General features: G+C 47.9%; 1 pseudogene; it reads left to right on the top strand.

Annotated features, from left to right (window-relative positions):
- Positions 1-1309: 1309 nt before the first annotated feature.
- On the top strand, positions 1310-18708 carry LOC132027617 (histo-blood group ABO system transferase 2-like; annotated as a pseudogene).
- Positions 18709-20181: the final 1473 nt, after the last annotated feature.

The following is a 20181-nucleotide window of genomic DNA, read 5'->3' on the forward strand; positions in this document are numbered from 1 at the left end:
TTTCTTTCTTTCTTTCTTTCTTTCTTTCTTTCTTTCTTTCTTTCTTTCTTTATCTATCTCTCTCTCTCTCTTAAAGATCTTCCTTTCTTCCATTCTTCCTTTCTTTTAGAGAGAAAGAGAAAGAAAGTGAGAGAGAGAAAGACAAGTCAGTTAGATTTGGGTAGAAATCTCATGAGAATTGCCTGAGTTCTCAGGAGATTTGCACTGAGAACTCTGGAAGTTTGAAATATATTCTATGGAGAGTTGAGTAGAAATCTTGTGAGAAATGCCCGAGTTCTAATGAGACTTGGACTGAGCTCGCTGGAGATCTGGAATGAGATCTCTTGCAATTTGAAACAAGTTCTCCTCTCATGATATTTGGGTAAAATTCTCGAGATTTGGACTGAGATCTCATATGTCCTGTGGCGGGAACTGACACTGCCACTCCTTCCAGTGTCTCGCACAGCAGTTCATCACTGCCTCCAGTGGAGGGAACCGACGCTGCCTCTTCTTCCAGCATCTAGCACTGCAGCTCTTCACTGTGTCCAGTGGCAGCAAGCTCCAGTGTCCCGTCTCAGCACCACTCACTGTGCAGCTCACCACTGCCTCCTGTGGCGGTAAACAGTGCTTCCAACTTCTTTTACCATCTCACACAGCAGCACTTCACTCCCTGCAGTGGCGATAATCTGCACAGTGACAGAATCCATTGTCTTGCTCTTCAGCTCAACACTGCCTCTTGTGGCAGTAAGCAACGCTATAAAGCATTCTGGCATCCCTCCCGCTGCAGCTGACCACTGCCTCCTGTGGCAAGAATTGACACAGCTTCTTCTTCCAGCGTCTCACTCCCTAGCTCACCACTGCTTCCAGTGCTAGGTAGCTAGACTGCCACTCTTGCAGCATTTCAAATGGTAGCTCTCCACTGCCTCCAGTGGCAGGATATGTCCCTTCAGGATATGCACTTCTTCGATTATCTCACGTAGCAGCTCATCATTGCCTCCAGTGGTGATAGGCAGAGCCATGGCATCCATGGTCTTGCACTGCATATCAGCACTGCCTTTAGTAGCCATATCCCTCACACTGCAGCTGACCACTGCCTCCAGTGGCAGGAACAGACACAGCCTCTCCTACCAGCGTCTCACCCTTCAGTTCACCATTGCCTCCAGTGGTAGAAAACTGCACTGCCACTCCTTGCAGCGTCTTAAACTGCAGCTCACCACTGCCTCCAGTGATGGGATGCTTCTGTATCACTGTCACTGTCACTTCTTCCAGCGTCTCACATGGCAGTTCATCACTGCCTCCAGTGGCGACAAGCTGCAGAGCCATGTCATTCATGGTCTCGCACTGCATCTCCACACTGCCCCTCGTGGTCGTCAGCAGCACTGCAAAGCCTTCAGGTATCCCTCACACTGCCTCCAGTGGCAGGAACCAACATTGTCATTTCTTCCAGTGTCTTGCACTGCAGTTCACCTCTGCCTCAAGTGGTAGGAACCTGCATGGCCACTCTTGCAGGGTCTTGCACTACAACTCTACACTTGCACTACAACTCTACAACACTACAACTCAATGTTGCCTCCATTGGCGACAAGGTGCACAGCCATGCCACCCATGGTCTCGCACTCTCACCACTGCCTCTAGTGGCAATACCCACAAGATCCGAAGTTTTGAATATCAGCATCTGATTCATTCATGCAGCTTGTCATGGATGTCAGTGTTCCAAGAAAGCAGCAGATACATTGAGCACAATGTCACATCCATGTCAGGATGGGAGGTAAGACTTCTCTTTAACCCCAAACCTCCTGGACTTTCTCTTGTCTCTAGTGGAGCCACAAAGTCACACTGAGGCAGCTGTCAGCAGTCTAGAGTGGGTGCAAGAGTTCCTTAGTTTCCCTGAAGATAGAACATGGCAAGGGATCCCATTTTCTCTGCTCATTTCTGGTTTAGGAAGGTATGTGGAACATTTCTTTCCTAGGCAGTCACTTTGGTTAGAAAGGAAAGATGAGATTTACTCTGAGTACTGTTAACATATAGTTTGTTCCTTCATCCTAACAGTGTTTATTCCATTGGGCCTAAGCTGTGGTGGAGTGGCCAGCATCTAGAGTTAGGTGGCTTTTTGCTGTCAGATAGAGACTTGGATGATGTCTTGCCATTTGTCAAAGGCGATGTCTCAGAATTGATGATTCTCTTCATCCAGAGAGTTACAATGAGGGCAGAGGGAAAATTCAAAATGATTCCAAGGAGCCTTTGATGATTTAAAAGTGAAACTTGACTTTTTAGTTTCACTAAATGGATCATCTAGATAGTTGGACATGCTGTATTTTCTCTGTAGTTTCATTGGTGGTGAAGTCAGAAGGAGAGTCTTTGGGAATTCTCCTGGATAGAGACATGCTGGTGGCTTCAAGGGGCTTGGTATCAGGAACCCTGAGGTGAATTTCTGTAGCTGCTTGCCTGACGCTGGGTGAGTCAGGTTATCCCGCAGGTTTTCCGTTTCCTCCTTAAGAAATTGCTGGCAGGTAATGTTGTACTTAAAGCAGAACCCTCCTGCACTGTCGGTGGGCATGTGGGCTGCTGCAGCCACTCTGGAACAGAGTATAATGTTTCCTCCAAAAGCTGAGAATTGAACAACCCTAGGATTAAGCAATTGCACTCCTAGGTATTTACCCGAAGGACACAAAAATGCACAGTCAGTGGGGGAACAAGCATGGTGATGTTTATAGGAACATTATCAACCATCCGTTAGCTGATGAATGGAGAAACAAGATGTGGGAGATATATATACAATGAAATAGGATCCAGCTTCACAAGAATGAAACCTTACCATCTGCAAGGATGTGGCTGCATCTAGAGTGGATTAAGCTAAGCAAAATATGTAAGAAAAGACAAATAGAACCCACTGACTTCACTCCTATGGAATTTCAGAGAGAACACAGATGAACACAGTGAGGAGAGAAAGATAGGCAAATGAGGAAACAGACTCAACCTTAGAGAACAAACTGAGGGTTGCCAGAGGGCATGTGTGTGTGGGGGGGGAGGGTTAAATAGGTGATGGCTACTGGGGGGCCACTTGTCGTGAGCTCCAGCTGTCTTATGCAGGTGAGGAATCACTAAATCCTACCTCTGAAGCAAAAGAATTGCCACTGCATGGAAACTGTGGAATTTAAGGAAATGAAGAAAAGTGTAGTGCTTCATGAAGAGTGAGGTAAAAATGGAGTGATTTTCGCTCTCCTATTCTGTAGATGATAGTTTTCAAACACACTGTGGTGTAGGATATGCTAGTTTTTTATTACATAAGTAGTTCTTGGAAAGCTGTAATGAAAGATTCAGATCTCAGAGCATGTTCATGTTCCACTGATATTTTACTTACGGTTTGCCCAGGTACACAGGTAAGTGGAGAGAAATAGGGCAGAAGAGGAAAGGAGGTGTTAAGCATTCAGGAGGTAGCCTTCCCCTTTTCTCATGAAAGCCTTGAGCCAGTGGAATTTTGAAAGGCTGGGGGAGGGAGATCCTGGAGCTTTGTAGCAGACAGGGGAGTTCCAGGGCTGAGGAGAGCCCACAGAGAGCGGAGTGCATTCTGCAGGAGGGTGTGGGCAGGGCTGGCTCCAGGGGTGGCTGTGTGTCACCCGTGTGACAGTTGTGACAGGTCAGGGCTGTGAACAGTTTCCTGGCTAAGGACAGGTGAGGCCTGGGTGGAGAGCTGGCAGAGCCACTTCTTCTGTGCCACCAGTCTCAGCCCACACACATGAGCTCTTCATCTGTCCCTGTCCCTCCAGTTCAGGAGACAGGGTGCTGAAAGGGGGGGGGTGGCGGCAGTTGTGCTTGCTATTCACATAAGGGCCAGGTGGGTCTTCGTTAGGAAGGTGATGCTTGAGTCAAGTTCTAAAGAACGTGAGTGATCTCACATCAAGAGCCTTCTAAATGGAAGGGAAAGCATATGAAAAGGCCCTGGGGCAGGAGCATACCAGGCTTCACGTTGCCAGGCTGAAAGTTTGCGCTTTGTTCTCTGTGTGTGGGTGAAGTTTCAAAAGTTAGGTGGTGGAAACGACAGGTCATCAGAACATCTGTTTCTCTTTTATATCCTGCTCTTCTTCCAGTCACTGAAGTGAATCAGACCAGCTAGTGGAAGGGGCGATCTGTGTGTTTTTCTTTCCTGTTTTAATTAAACAATGGGAAAAGTCTTCTGAAATTGTCAAAGAATCCTTTGTGAGGGTTCATGTTTTTCTCTTCCGTGAACCACTTTCTGATATTTGAAATTATTTTTGAGGGGCACCTCAGTGGCTCAGTCATTCAGCATCTGCCAGCTGCTGAATCCCAGGATCCTGGGATGGAGCCCCGCATTAGACTCCCTGCTCAATGGGAAGCCTGCTTCTCCCTCTCCCACTCTCCCTTCTTGTTCTCTCTCCTGCTGTGTGTGTGTGTGTGTGTGTGTGTGTGTGTGTCTCTGTCAAATAAATAAATAAATAAATAAAATCTTAAAAAAAAAAGAAATTATTTTTTAAAGTAAGGCACAGCTTCAGAGCTATAACAGGGGGGCAGTGCTCTTTGTGAGGGGGAGAAATGGAGGAGGAGCGTATGTTGTTTAGGAGCCTGGAGAGTGTCTCATTGTGCTCCCAATGGAACACAAGCCCCTGTTAGCCTTCTTTGGCAGTGGGGGGATAGGGGGTGATGCTCACTTGGGGGTCCATCCTGGGCTCTGAAACCTGACCCAGTGAGTCCCTTGTTACTAGAACTGGGGAATTTATGAAGAAAACAGAATGAACCCTGGAGGGTGCGTGCAATCTTTGCACTTGGACAACTCCATGGAGCAGAGTAGCTCATCACCCATGATGGCGTGTCAGAATCCCAAAGGGTGTGGGCTTTGCTTCCTGGGAAGAGATTGTGTCTTCATCCTTATCTGAACCAGAGCCATGTTGTCTGGCTATGGAGACCCAGACCTTTACATGACCACATCATTATTATTCTTGTTATTTTAAGAAAGCAATCTAGACATTTACTTCAGGAACAAATATCTAAAGGAAAAACACAAGGTAAAATATATGTATGAGGACTGAACTTGTGGTGCCTCTCATTACCATGGGCAATGGGCAATGTCGGGCTGCCTGTATGAGAAAGAACACGGAATTCTATTTGGATAGAAGTGTGCTGTGCACACGTAGTGCTTTATTCTGTCATTTTCCTTACTTCTCTGAAAGGAAAATAGAGCGGTGACAGGAGCTTGGTTTCTGATTTGAAGGATTGGAAGACAAGAGATTTGAAAGAGCAGTGTTCATGCTGATGTGCTGCTCCGTGCCCAGTGGGTAAGGGTTTGAAGCTTGGACTGGGAAGCGTTGGTGTTCAGAGAGGATGTGGTCCAAGTTTCCCACAGAGTTGCTCGGCTGGTCTGCCTAAACGGACCTGTTCCTGCCTTTTGAAGAGCAGCTTGAAAGTGGCTCAAAACCCTAGGGCACTGGAGGAATGATCTGGAAGGGACACCTGGGTGGATCGGCGTAAACAAACCGAGGGAACTCCAGAGCTAACGATGAACACATTTCTGAGCCTGGAGTTGGCTTCTCTGTGAGCAGCACTGAGCTGGGGCGGAAAGCAGTCTCTGGGTCTTACGAGTCACTGTGTCAGCAGGTGTAAGCCTGGCAGGGGAGTCTTCAGATAGCTGGGACACTGTGAGGTCGTGGCGGTGACCTTCACTCTAGAGGCACAGGTCAGCTTGCTCCAGGACAGGGCTCTGCTCCCCAGCCAGCCCTCCTGCTGCAGATGTGATAGGAAATTTGCTTCCTGTTTTGTTCTCCAGTCCTCATCTCAGCAGGGGGCTGAGATGGTGGGAAGCAGCCCACAGACAGCATTATGGCTTCTTGCCCAGTGTGCCCTTTGCTTCTTCAGACAAGGCACCCCATGTGTCTTCTGCCTGGTGCCTGTGAATTCAGCCAGCAGAAGCACTTCTTCCAGAGCCACACTCCTGAGAAATCCTCCACTTTGCTGTGCTGTATGGGAGAGGCCAGTTTTCATTTGGAACTGAAATCTTAGCTCCTGCCATTAGGTTCCAAGGCCACATGGCACACCAGTCTTCTTGAAGCTCTAGTTGCACATGGGGCCTGAAGGGAAAGACTGAGACCAAACCTGGGTGGCCTGCTGCTGTGTGCTGCTGCTTCTGTGGCTTCAGGTTCCTTCCTGAAAACTGTGCAGCAAAGACTGGTTTGCGGTGACATTCCAGGTAAGAGGGACAGGTGCACCATTCTGTCCCAGCACAGGAGGATACTGGACATCTATCACAGGTGGCTGGTGCAGGGAGGAGAGATGTCTGGTTCCCAGGACCTTGGCCAGAGGGAGATTTGGACTGTGGGATGCTTCTCTGCCCAGCTTTCTCAGATGAGCACATCAGGCAAGGGGAGGACATGTGTATGTGCTCACCTGGAATCGAGGAAGGTGTCTGGTTTCAGGTTTTGTGTGCAAGTGGATTCCTCTTATGGCTCATTTTCCTGATGGTCTTCAGGATGATGTAGGGGGGCCCATTTTCCTGGGCATGCTGGCTGTGCAAGAGCTCTGGTCACCCATTTACCCAGGGCTCTGGACTAGGAAATCAGGAGTCACTAGTGAAACCTTCTGAGTAGGGCTCCATTTTCCCCTTGCTGAGATGGACTGTTGACTATGATAACTGCTCTGGAAATAGAAAGCAGGAGACAGGGTGCTGAAGGGGAGGGGGAGTGGCAGTAATGCTTGCTATTCACATAGGGGCCAGGTGGGTCTTCACTAGGAAGCTGATGCTTGAGTCAAGTTCTAAAGAACATGAGTGATCTCACATCAAGAGCCTTCTAAATGGAAGGGAAAGCATATGCAAAGGCCCTGGGGCAGGAGCATACCAGGTATGTTCAGGAGCAGCAAGAAAACCCTGTGGCCACAGGAGACAATGTAGGACATGACCTTAGAGAGGTAACAGTATTGTGACAGAAAGCCATTGCAGGGCCATGACCCCATGAGATCCTGTTTCACTGGGCCATTCTGGCTACAGTGTTGAGAGCAGATGACATAGGGGAGAGGATGGGCAAGGGAGGTCAATGATGAAGCTTTTCCAGGAACTCAGGCAAGAGATGGGGTCCAGTTGGGACTAGACAGGCAGCCTTGGAAGGAGGAGTTAGTCCTAATCTGGGTATCTATAGAAGATGGAGCTTATAGGATTTGCCAATATTGGGAATGGGAGAAAGGAGGAACTGAGGTAACAACGAGCTCTTGTGGGTTGTCCCAAGCGAGGTGAAGGAGGAGGTTTCTGGGGGTAGGAGGTAGTCTGCGTTCCACCTGCTGAGGAAGGTGACTTTTATAGTGGACCTGATGAAGTTTGTGTCAAGGAGAATGCTGAACTTCTACCCTTTCAGCAACTTTCAAGTACAAGTCTCCCCCACTTTTCTCAAAGTTCATGTAAGACACTTGGCTTTCTGGAAAAGATTTATGTTATTACCCATCTCCAGTAGCAGGAAGAAACCTGAAGAGGATTTCCCTCTTATGAAAAAAAGTAAAAAAGTGGGCATCGTGTTTACCATCTGTTTTGTGGGGGAACCACTACAGAGGTGGCGTGCACCCCAACCACTCCTTCCTGGGCACTGCTCTCCATGTCCAGCCACCAGCGCTTTGAGTTGTGTCTGTGAGCATCTTTTGTGCTTTATCTCCATTTATTTTGGGCATCTGTTAGGATGTTGTGTCCTGAGGCCTAAGAAGAGCCAAAGAGAAGGAAATTTTGGTGTCTGAGCATGCTCACTCATTTTTCTGTAGAAATGAATAGTTATTCCCTTTTCCACTTACACCCTTTCTGCTGTGAAAGGTTTCCTAGCAACACTGTACTTTCAGGTAGTGGGGGGGGGGCTGTACCCCATCCTGCAGGGTTAGCTTTTGTCTCCGTGCTGCACAGAACATTCCATGACTTGCAGGTTTTATCACTCAACCATGGTACCTTGGACCACCTTCACCCCTTTACCCCCTTCCCTGAATCTGGCAACCACCAATCTGTTCTCAGTAAGTATGTGTTCAGTACTTTTTGGATTCCATGTGGAATGTCACGAGAGCCTCTGGTGTTTGTCTTTCTGTGTCTGAGTTACTTAGCATAGTGCTCCCAAGGTCAATGTTTCCATTTCTGGTTATTGTGAATAATGCTGCTGTGAACATAAGAGTGCATCTCTCTTTTGGAGGAAGTGTTTTTGTGTTCTCCAAAGAAATACTCAGTAGATCAATTACCGGGTCAGGTGGTAGTTCTATTAATTTTTTCCCAGAACCTCCTCAGTTGCTGCACCAATTTCCATTCCCACCAACAGTGGACAGGGTCCCCTTGTGTACACACCCTTGACCACACCTGGTGTCTGTCTCTGGGACCATTGCCATTTCCACAGTTATGAGGGGATAGCTGATTGTGGTTTTGACTTATGTTTCCCTGACAACAATTAGTGATGCTGAACAACTTTCTCTGTGTCTGTTGGTCACCTATGCCATCTTTGGAAAGTGTCTATTCACATACTCTCCTCAGTTTTTATTTAAATTTGTTTGGCTTTGAAGGAGTGTTTTGTGTATTTTGAACTTGCAGATATTTTTCCTCATTGGGTAGATTGCCTTTTAAGGGTTTGATGGTTTCTTTGATCATGCAGAAATTTCAGTTTGATGTCATTCCACTTGTTTATTTTTGCTTTTTTTGCCTTTACTTTGGGTGTCCAGGAGCAGCAAGAAAGCCCTGTGGCCACAGGAGGCAGCTTAGGACAAGACCTCTAGGGAGTTATAGTAGGGTGACAGTAGGGTGAAAAAGACTCTTCCCCAAAACCAGTATCGAGAAACTTAACTACATATGTTTTCTTCTTGGAGGTTTATGGATTCAGTTCTTATGTTCAAGTCATTCATCCTTTCATAGTTTGTATGTGCGGTGTAAGAAAGTGATCCAGTCACATTCTTCTGCATGTAATGTCCAGTTTTCCCAGTACTGTTCACTGAAGAGACAGTCCTTTCCCCATTGTATGTTACAGAAAGGAGAACTGGGAGTTCCCAGAAGCAGGCTGGAGTAGTCAGGGGGTAAGGGGTGTCTTGCGGAGGAAGGGATCAGGAGACTTGTCACGGATTCCAACAGTACACCATCAGGGTGTGTGTTCTGCCTGACCCACGACCCCCAGGGGCATTAGGGGCATTATAGCTCCAGAGGATCTACAGAAATGCAAACTGGCTTGAGCAGAGCCTCCATGGTGTGTCTTCTTGGTTCTTGGGTGTGGTTTTTCTCTGCTTCTGGAGGCTGTTGATTCTCCTTTTGTTTTCCGCTGAGATCAACTATTTTGTGTGGATTCAGTGCTGTTAGCTGACACAAATTCTTCCTGAATAGAAGTGGAATAAAAGTCACCCTTGTTTCCTACATAGACCTGAATATATTCAATAGTCATAGTCTTTTCCCAGGCCCCTGGGCATTCAACTGCCCGCCAATTCTGAGATTTTTGAAAACATCTATTTTTAACAGGTTGAAAGAATTAGTTTGGTTTTTAAAAATTCAACAAAGTCACACTTTTCATCACCTCCACATTATCTGTAAATATTGAATGAACAAGGCTAGACAGGATGAAGGAAGAATGGGCTTTGCAGTGGGGTTTGGTGCAATTTTACTCATTGTTGCCGCCGTGTGGCCACTCTCCAGATAGCACATGGACATATGTGTTCCAACTTAACAGATTCAAGGGATAGTAAGACAGAAGGAAGTTGGTCCCCGAATTCCTTAGCTCCTAAAAAACCATCCTCTAATTTATGAGCGGTATTCTAAATCGAGTATATCTTAACTAGATATTAGGGTTAGGGTTAAGTTGCATACATTAACTGTGGAAGCTTTTTGTATGTCAATCTTACCTTCCTAAAGTGTTTCCAAAAAATAAAACGGGAGAGGATATAGTCACCGAAGCACTGAGCACATGACCTGTCTCTGGAAATAGGTCACTACACATAATAATTGTTTCATCTTAGCTGAGGACCAGGAGCTGGTCCTATAGGTACTTGGCAGGTAGCATCTGTGGCCAGCTGGCCATCTACCCCCAACAGCCACATCCAGCTCAGCCCATCATGTGCTCTGCTCAAGAGCAGCAAACAGATGGACCAAGTGCAGGTGGGACTCCCTCCTGTCAGGCATGGCTTGCTTTGGACAGGTAGAGAAGTGGGTCAGCTCACGTGCGCATGATGTGTTCCTTTGGTTCCTTGCTATTGGCCTCCCCTTCCTGTCACCCTGGTCCTGAACCTTTAGCTCCTGTGAGAACTTGGGTTTGCAGATTTCTGTTGACATTCGAAGTGTAGATCTATGTTGCCTTTGTTCCCTGTCCTTGAGTCAGAGATGAAGGTGGGAAAACTCATCCAACTCTGAAAGCAGCAAAAAGGAAGATCAAGTGTGCTCCATCCCCAGCACCTCAGGCTTGAAAGCAATGGCCAGCTATGTACTTCATGTTGTACACAATCAACTTTAGGGACTCACAGACACATGTGACATGAAATCGCACTGAAAGAAATCTTGTTACCAAACTTTTGCCTTGCAGAAGACACTTTAGGGACACCGTCCCTCACCCGCACTGTCATTTCCAGTCTAGCCAATGCCCAGTCATACTGACACATGTAGCCACACAAGGACACAGCTGTGGCATCCTCCTGGAGCCCTCCTGGTAGTCCTGCCCCCCCCCAGTCTGGCCATCCCTGCACACCCCCAGTCATCCTGAGTGTCCCCTGTCATGGCCCTTGTTACACAAGGCTGTCATTTTTTGTCTCTCGGTCTGTCCTTTCTGCTTGGAGTAGATCTCTCTCACAGATGCCTGGCTGGATGACAGGCAGATGAATGGTTTTGGTATCTTTTGTCCTGGAACAGCAGGCATCCTTCAAAACCCTGACGGGCAGGGGGAATCTCTATCTCTCTGTGTGCCCCCAGCCTTGGTGGAACATAGTGCTCAAGACAAGGGACTTGGGAGTCCTCCCAGAAGAAGTTTGTTCTATGAAGGTGGCTTCCTTCTGAGAACATAATGGAATCACATTGACGGCCATTCCTGTGGGACAGAAAGCATGCTACTGTATTATATCCCCCTTGCACACTGTGGCTAACAAAGAGGAAACACATGCTCACCCTCACAAGTTCACATTTACACCTCTGTTTCTTAGCGTCACTACCATGTAAACAACAGTGAATTCCTGTTGGGCTGCAGACCTGTAGATGTGCCATTCAAGGTGTCCATAGAGGAGGATTGAGATGGGGTTCTCACTAAAAGGTTGGAAGTCCTTGCTCTGGGAGTGAAGAAATTAGATTTTACCCAGAAGGCGCTATGTTCTACTCAAAGAAGTGACATGATCCTAGGGTCTTTGAGGCCAGGGACTGGCACAGACTTTCCTGTAAAGCCTTCTGTAAAGATTTTCTGTTAGGTGTGACAGTCCATGTGCTGTCTCCAACAATAACTCCACTCTTGCATTGTGGCTTGAAAGCAGCCACAGATCATTCATAACTAATGTTCTGGCCACACTTGATTGATAGAATACGGGGGAGGTCCCATGGGTGCTAGTTTCCCATACTCCAGATCTGCAACATGATGGATGATGGGGGAGAGGGCTTTTCTTTTCCAGTGGCAGAGTAGGAATACACTGGGATCTATCCAACCTGACCGCAGCCCCTCCACTTGAAAGAGAAAAAAAAAATGATAGATTGGTGAACAATGAAGGCCTCAGGAATTCCTCCCCATTTCTCTGTAGGCCTTGAGCTTCCCATAACATGTTTGTCTGTGGTTGAATTCCATGTATGTATTGTTTGGCTGAGTAAGTCCCCATTGCCTGGCAGGTATATCTTGTGAGTTATATACCACACAGATGGTCATCTTATTCAGGCCAAGACCATGAGCACATTTAGGGTTCTCCTGAGTTAGTGGAGGATCTAGCATATGTGGGCTTTAGGACAAGTCTGATTGGGCCCTCAGCAATGTTACAGAGCACCTGGCTTCCTAGGCCCTCTGTGGCACTGGCATGGGCCTTGCCTAGGCCACTTCTGCAGTCATGATGGAAAAGCCCCTGGCCTGGGTGGTCCACCCCATGCTTGGCTCTGCCAGCTGAGACCTGAGGTTTCTCCCAACTCATTGGCTGGGACCAGGTCACATGCCCATGAATGAGCCAATCCCTGGAGCCAGGGAGTGGAGACATGGAGATTGGCACCAGTTGTTAGGATGTCTGTTGTAATGACTTTTCTAATGGCTGCAGTGGCAAGATCTCCTGGGATGCATCTGTTAATAAAATGAATATTAATTTCTGATAATAAGTGCGTCCAAGGTGCTGGTTTAGCACCTAGCACCTCAGTCCCAGCACCTCGGTATTACTATACTACTCTGCAGAGACGATGACTGAGAATGAGCAAAGTGGATGGAAACTGGTCTGGAGTGCACAAGGGAAGGGTGTGTGTGTGTGTGTGTGTGTGTGTGTGTGTTTTAGGGGAATGGGGATAATAGCTCTGGCCAAGCTGTATCTCCAATTTACCTAGGTTCAAGAAGGTGCTGGGAATCCATGCTGTTTCACCGTCCATCATTTTGCAGATGGAGAATATGCCTTTTGCATGGAGTATGGCAAGACTTTTTCCAAGTATTCTCTAGTTGGTACGGAAGTCGGGGAGACCACACCCTCCGTCTGCTAGGAGAGGCTTGAGAGGCTGAGTGCTCTCAAGAAGGTGTCTGTCTTTCACAGGGCTTACTGTGAGCCTGCACACAGGACTGACGAGGACAGTTCAAGGTTTTGTTCTGAGGATGGAGTATTGTAAGAATGCGATGCCTGTGTAATCCCAGGAAGGGGACTGACCTGGAGTCCACTGTAGAGTTACTTTGTAGGAGAGGTGGTGATCTGCAGCATTCGCTTCATGAGATGGCTGTTCTTTATGGAGTTCTGGGTGTGGTTTCTGTGACTGTGTCCTAATAGCTGGGATTTCCAAGGAGTGGGATTTTTTGGCTTCACTGTAACAGTTGGTCCACTGGGACTGGGCAAGTCCTGTTCTGCTGCTGAGAAGGGTGTCTCTAGCAATTGGAGTGTGTGTTACAAGCCTAGAGGTCAAAGGTGAGGTGGTTACAGTGGTCAGCAGGCTGTTGTTATTGATGATTTTTATAGATGAATTGCATAAGGTGAGGTGTTAGATCTTATGGTTAGAGATCCTCATTACATGCCCATAAAGGGTGTTTTTTCTGAGCTTCATATTTGATACCTTTTTATTGCTTCTGATAGCCCTCCCTGTACGTGGTATTCCAATGAGCCACGCATTACAACATTGCCTGCATTGTCCCCGTGTGTTGATGAGAATTTGAGAAAGGAAAATGTTGTCAATGCTTCCAAAAAATTATACACTGGAACATACAAATAATAAAATTTTATTTTATTTTTAAAGTTTTTTTTTTTTTTTAAATCTATGTGAGAAAGAGAGAATGAGAGAGAGCATGAGAGGGGAGAAGGGGAAGAGAAGGGGAGAAGGTCATCCTCCCCTTGAAAGTGGGAGCCCGATGTGGGACTCAATCCCAGGACTTTGGGATCATAAGCTGAGCCGAAGGCAGTTGCCTAACCAACTGAGCCACCCAGGCGCTCTAAAATTTTATTTTTGACACAAAGTAGGAAGTGTCCTGCTGTGATTCTTAGTTTAAACCAGGGGAGGGGGCCCTCTTTCAGTACTGATAAGGGAAATTTATTAGATTCTGTTGGAAACTTGGTCTTTGTTATTGTGGAAGAATCATGAGTCGACCTATTATTTTTCTCCTGTTTCATTTTCCATGAACATTTCCATGATATTTGGTTTCAGACCTCTACCACTGTGAAACCATCCCAACTTTGGCACCAGCTCACCCTTCTCTGCCAAGGGTATGTTTGGTCCAAGAAAAAAGCCACGTCTGGGTGGCTGGGAGACTCTAGGACCAGAATGCCGTCAGTAGGGATGTTACTGGGATCCTGAACTCCAAACCAGCTCCTGACACCCAGACAAAATACATTTCAGATTTAGAAACTTCAGATAGAAATTTTGTGCCCATCGTGACAACTGAAGAAAATGTGTCATCCCAAACCTAACCTTAACCCCTAACTTTAATGCTGAAAACTAACCAGGCCATAAACCCAAATGGGAAACCTGAATCCAAAAACTGAAATTGAACTCGAAGCCTGGACTCTGAGCCTGAGCCATGGATTCAAGCCCTGAACCACGAACCCAAACCCTAAACCAGAACTCTGAGCCATGAACCCTGAACCCAATTCCCAGAATGAACCCAAACCCCAAATTTGATCTTGAACTTTATCCCATAAGCCCTGAGTCTCAGACCCTAAACCATAAACCTAAAGCCTTAAACTCTAACTGTTCCCTTGCCCCTCACTCTAATTCCTCACCCTGGCCCTAAACCCATACCCTGATCTAGAACTCTAATTGAAACCTGAGCCTGAACCCAAATTTATAAACCCTTCATCACACTTTGTTTATGCATTCACCATTGATGGATGTTTGCAGTTTCTACCTTTTGATTCTTATGAACACTGTGCATGTTGCAGGCTAGGGTTAGGGTTAGGGTCTTGGACTGTGGTCAGGGCCAGGCTTGACATCAAGTCGAGGTCAGTGTGTGGGTCTGTGTCAGGGCCAGGGTCATTTTCGGTGCCACTGTTTGGGTGAGGGGCTGTTGTCATTCCAAATTGTTTCCAATTCATTGTTCCTTAGCTATTTTTGGAGAAGTTGGGGGATATTGGACTCCATGCAGCTCAGGACCAGCTGTGGAGACTTCTGGAGGATGTGGGGCTGCTCCCACCCTGACAGGACAAGCTGGGAGGATGTGAGTCCACATTCACACTGACAGGACCCGCTGTGGAGGATGTGGGACCGTGTCCACACTGACAGCAGTCTCACCCCCTCAGGACTGGCCACTGGAGAAGGTGGGGAGAAGCCACCTGAGTGGGGACTGGTGAGGGGGTGCTTGGTCTCAGGACCCCACAGAGGAAGGGCGCGCTGTGTGGACACTGGGGCTTCTGTGGTTTTGTGTGTGGTGATGTGACCTCCTGCAGTGCTGTTTGCGGGGCTGTGGGGTCTCCACTTTCTGGGCTCGGATACACGCCCCGGATCCTGTGTCTGTGTTTATGCACTCATGGATTTGGTTTCTGGGACTCCTCAGACCGTCTGCAGTCAGGGAGTGGCTGCCCACCTCAGTGCTTCTGCTCCCCCCGCCTCAGCCCTGCAGGGTCCTTCGTGTGTCCACACCTGCTTCAGGGTTGGTCCGGAGTCTGGAAGTTCAGGAACGACAGCACAGACTCTGTAGATGGCTTTGGGGGAAAGGAGGTATCTTCCCAGTATCGGTTCTTCCCTGAACATATAGTGTCTTCCTGTCTCCCTCCCTGCCTGTCATCAGTGTCTCACGGCTGTCAGAGGACAGGTCTGTCACCCCCTTGGTTCAGGGGAATCCTAGGTAGCTTGTTCTTTTGGATGCGGTAGTAAATGAGATTGTTCTCCATAGTCTCTTTCTGATGGTGCCTTTGGAGCACGTAGAAATACAATTGATTTGTTTGTAGTGAATTTGTTCCTTGCAAGTTTCTTGAATTTATTAGTTCTGTTCACCTTAAACTCAAATGGCCAGTTATTTGACCAGCAACATGGGTTTATTTGGGAAGAGCAGAGAATGGCAATCTGGGACGAGCAAGCTACAGTCCCATTACAGGCAAGTGCAAGAAACAAAGGAGAGGAACAGTATTTCCTCCTGAAGAAGGAGGAAGAAGTTGGGAGGGGTGCTTGGAAGGAAAGTCCCCTGGAGAAAGGCAGGGGTTCAGGGTGATGGAGGATTCTCACCAGCTGAGCAGTGGGGATGGTGATTTCTTGTAGGAGATGAACCCTCCAGCTACCCATGTGGGGCCTGGAATGAATGAGTCTCTCCCATGGGGGATTGTAATATGGGGTCTGTAATGGGCTCTGAGCGCCAGGCGCCCCCTTCTAGCCTCCCCTTCCGGCATCCCCAGTCCACTTTACTGCTTTTGCACAGTTCTAACCAGGTTGTGATGGAGCCTTGTGGAAAACTGGAATTCCATATCCCACTGCTTCTACTGCACCCGAGATACAGGGGTCCCCAGTTTAAACCTCCCACTAGTCTCTTGCTAACATGTGTCCTCCTACAAGGGTGAATGGCCTCTCCACGGTGGATGACCTGAATGTGGGAGGGCTTGGCCTCCATCCTGAAGTCTGATGTCCTCTTTGTTTCTGTGATGTGGGGCTAATGTGGATATTTGGAAGAGTCATTTACTCCAAGTTGATTTCAAATCTGCATTAACTTGTCACAGCAGCACAAATATGCTGATAACCAAATATGGAGGAAACCACACTCAGACTCCCCAGCTGTCATTTCTTTACCATGTTTGCCACTTCACACAGGCTACTTTGGTGCATTTTACCTCAAAGAGGGACACTGTCCCATGGAACCACCAGGTAACCCCAAGGGAGGAAATCATGTTGGTTCCCACATTTGAACCCAGACCACAGGCCCACTTCAGCTGTCACCACCTGCCCAATGGTCTGAAATGTCTTCTCCATTCGGATCCAGTTTTCTTCTTCTGTAACTTCTTCCTGGACTTTCCCTTATTTTGGTAACCTTGATGGACTTAAGGAGCACAGACGGTTCCCATTTAAGTGGTATTTCTATATATGGCTTATGTCACTGGGGCTGTTTCCAGTGTCTGCCCACGCTGTGACATACATCAGTCCTTCATTCACTTTTTCACAGTGATTAAACATAAGAACCCCTTAAAGCATTTCAGGTACACAATTCTCTGGCCTTAGCTGAATTCCCATGGTCGTACATCATTCTCCAGAATTTTCTCATTCTCCCCAAGGGAGACTGTATGCATGAAACATCAACTCCCCATTGTCCTTTCCCCTTGGCCACTGCAGCCACATACAATATTGTGTGTCTGGATACTTCATATAAGTGGAATCATACAGTATCTTAGGCTGGGGTTAGGTTTGGAGTTTGGGCAGGCATAGGAAGTAGCCTTAGTGCCTGTGGGGGGAAAAATCAGTTTCAGGGGACCTGGGTGACTCAGTCATTAAGCATTTGCCTTCGGCTCAGGCTGTGATTCTGGGGTCCTGGGATTGAACAACACCATGTTGGGCTCCCTGCTCAGTGGGGAGCATGATTATCCCTCTTCAACACCCCCTGCTTGTGTTCCCTCTCTAGCTGTCTCTCTGTCAAATAAATAAATAAAACCTTAAAAAAAATCAGTCCCCAGGGGCTCACCACCCTTGCTGACAATGGGGAAGCTGCTGTCCCCACAGGTAGTCCCCTCAGAGAGATAAGACTTCCAGCTTCTTGGGGCCAGGGAGATGTAGACCTGGACCTAGAAGCTTATATTCTTGGATTCATGGCAGGGGCCTAAGCAAGCCCCATCTTCTTCCAGCAGTCCTCTTTCCCCTCCCTGCCCATGGGCTGGACCTTATTCCTGATCTGGGGTAGTTTGAGGGTGACCCCTCCTAGGAATATCTGTGGTCGATTGAATTTTAAATTTTAAAAATTTAGGGAAGAGGCTCAGTAGCCTTCAAGGGAGGACCCTCTGGGGATGGAGACAGCTCTATTGGGGCCAGCCACAGCCCTCTCCAAGCAAAGGAAGTCAGCCCTGCTGATTCTAGCCTGTTTATAGGCCATAGAAAGGAGGGCTGTGCCCAAAGGTGCTCCCTTCAGGTGGGGACAGGACCTGAAGGGGGTCAGCCAGGGAGGGCACTTGCAGGGTTTGCCTGGGAGCTTGGCACAGGGGGAGTGTTCCTGGCCCCAGCATGCTGGCTGTGGGGTTGGTTTCCTACCTCTGAAGCCTCAGGCTCCCCTTTGTATGATGGAGTACTATTGACCCACATCCCTGGGAGCAGAAGGTAGGGAGGCCCCACAAGCAGATTTGCTCAGAATGGGCTGGGAGAGTGGCTGTTGTTTAAAGCAGCCCAGGGCCTGCCCCCTTGAAGAAGGTGCCCATGTCCATGGTCCCCAGCTCTGGGTTCCTGCTGCCAGCCTCTGACAGTGACCCTCCTCCCAACTTGTCCCTCGTCCCTGTATATAGGTGGTCTTCCTGGAGCTGTTCCTGCAGAGGGCACAGAACCCATCATGGTGGGACACAGGGTCACCTACTAGGTCTTCACTGAGCAGTGGGCTGCCGGGACCTTGTGCCCCTTGGAAGGGCTAGAGGGTGGTGGTCCTAGAGGTACCCAGCGCCCCACACTGGCAGGATGTGTCTATGCAGCACATGGTGATGGTCAGCTGCTTCTGTGAGCAGCGCTTCCTCCGTGAGGTGGACGACCTGGTGTTTGCAGATGTAGACATGAAATTCTGTGATCGTGTGGGCATGGAGATCCTGTCTCCCTTCTTTGGCACCCTGCAACCCAGTTTCTATGGGTGGCCTATGAACACTTCAGCTACTAGTGCTGGCCACAGTTCTAGGCCTAGATCCCCAGGGACCAGGGCAACGTTTACTACATGGGAGCCTTTTGGGGGGGGGTTGGTGGTAGAGTTTCACTGACTGACCTTGGCCTGTCACCAGTTGATGGGGGTCAACCTGGCCAATGGGGTTGAGGTTGTGTGGCATGATGAGAACCAGTTGAACAGGTACCTGCTGGACCACAAGCCCACCAAGGTGCTATCCCTGGAGGACCTGTGGGACCTGTGGGACCTGTGGCTGCTGGGCTGCCCCCACTGCTTCATGAAGAAGCTGAGATTTGTGGCGGTGCCCAAGAATCACCAGGACATCTGGGACTCATGAGGGGCTATCCGTCTCCATCAGGCAGTACTGTTCTGAGCCAGAGCTCTCAGAGCAGGTTCCTACTTCGGTCCCCTCCAGGGAGATCATGGAGCCTAGCACCGGCCACACAGGCATGTCAGGCCCCCGGCTGCACCTGCACACAGGAGGCCTGCCTGGAGACACAAGGTCCTCTCTGTGATCACTACATTCTGATAACTTGTAGGTCATTTGCAACTATGAATGGCTCCAGCTTTATGTATATTTATGTATATTTTTCTGTGTCAATGCTGAGCAACTGTCTTTAAAAAAGAATAGTTGAGGGAAAAGGTTTTCTTCCTGGTTCTAGACAGATAACACCTGGTGGGGCTGGGAGTGAGGGTCCTGCAGCACCTGGGGAGCCAGCTTGGCCTCTAGTTGGGTCTTCCCTCTGGGTCCCTGCACCTTGCAAGGGGCTTCGGGTGCAGAGGTGCACCGAACCACTCTCAGATCTCCAGTCCTCTGATGGCCAGAGACCTTGGCAATGACCACTAGCTCATCCTCCAGGAGCATGGAGCCCTCTGGGTTATGCACAGTTTCTGCCTTGGTTTTATTTATTTATTTTTTAATTTAATTTAATTTTTTAAATTTAAGTTTATTAGCCAACATATAGTACATCAGTAGATTTTAATGTGTTCAGTGATTCATTAGTTTCCTATAACACCCAGTGCTCATCACAACATGTGCCTTCCTTAATACCTGTCACCCAGATACTTCTTCCCCCCACCCCCTCCCTTCTGTAACCCTCAGTTTGGTTCCTAGAGTCGAGAGTCTCTCATGGTTTGTCTCCCTCTCTGATTTCTTCCCATTTAGTTTTCCCTCCCTTCCCCTGTGGTCCTCCACTCTATTCCTTATCTTCCATGTATGAGTGAAACCATATGATCATTGTCTTTCTCTGCTTGACTTATTTCACTCAGCATAATCCCCTCCAGTTCCATCCCTGTCAATGAAAATTATGGGTATTCATTCTTTCTGATGGCTGAGAAATATTCCATTGTCTATATGGACCACATCTTCTTTATCCATTCATTTGTTAAAGGACATCTAGGCTCTTTTCACAGTTTGGCTATTGTGGACATTGCTGCTATGATTATTGGGGTGCAGGTGGCCGTTCTTTTCACTACATCTATATCATTAGAGTAAATACCCAGGAGTGCAACCGCTGAGTCATAGGTTTGCTCTATTTTCAATTTATTGAGGAACCTCCAGAATGTTTTCTGGTGTGACTGCACCAGTTTGCATTCCCACCAATAGTAAGTAAGAAGGTTCCCTTTTCTCCACAACCTTGCCAACACTTGTTGTTTCCTGTCCTGTTAATTTTAGCCATTCTAACTGGTGTAAGGTGGTCTCTCATTATAGTTTTGATTTGTAATTCCCTAATGTCGAGGGATGTTAAACACTTTTTTTGTGTCCACTGGCCATTTGGATGTCTTCTTTGGAGAAATATCTATTCATGTC

Source organism: Mustela nigripes, chromosome 12, assembly GCF_022355385.1.
Source record: "Mustela nigripes isolate SB6536 chromosome 12, MUSNIG.SB6536, whole genome shotgun sequence".
NCBI classification, from domain to species: domain Eukaryota; kingdom Metazoa; phylum Chordata; class Mammalia; order Carnivora; family Mustelidae; genus Mustela; species Mustela nigripes.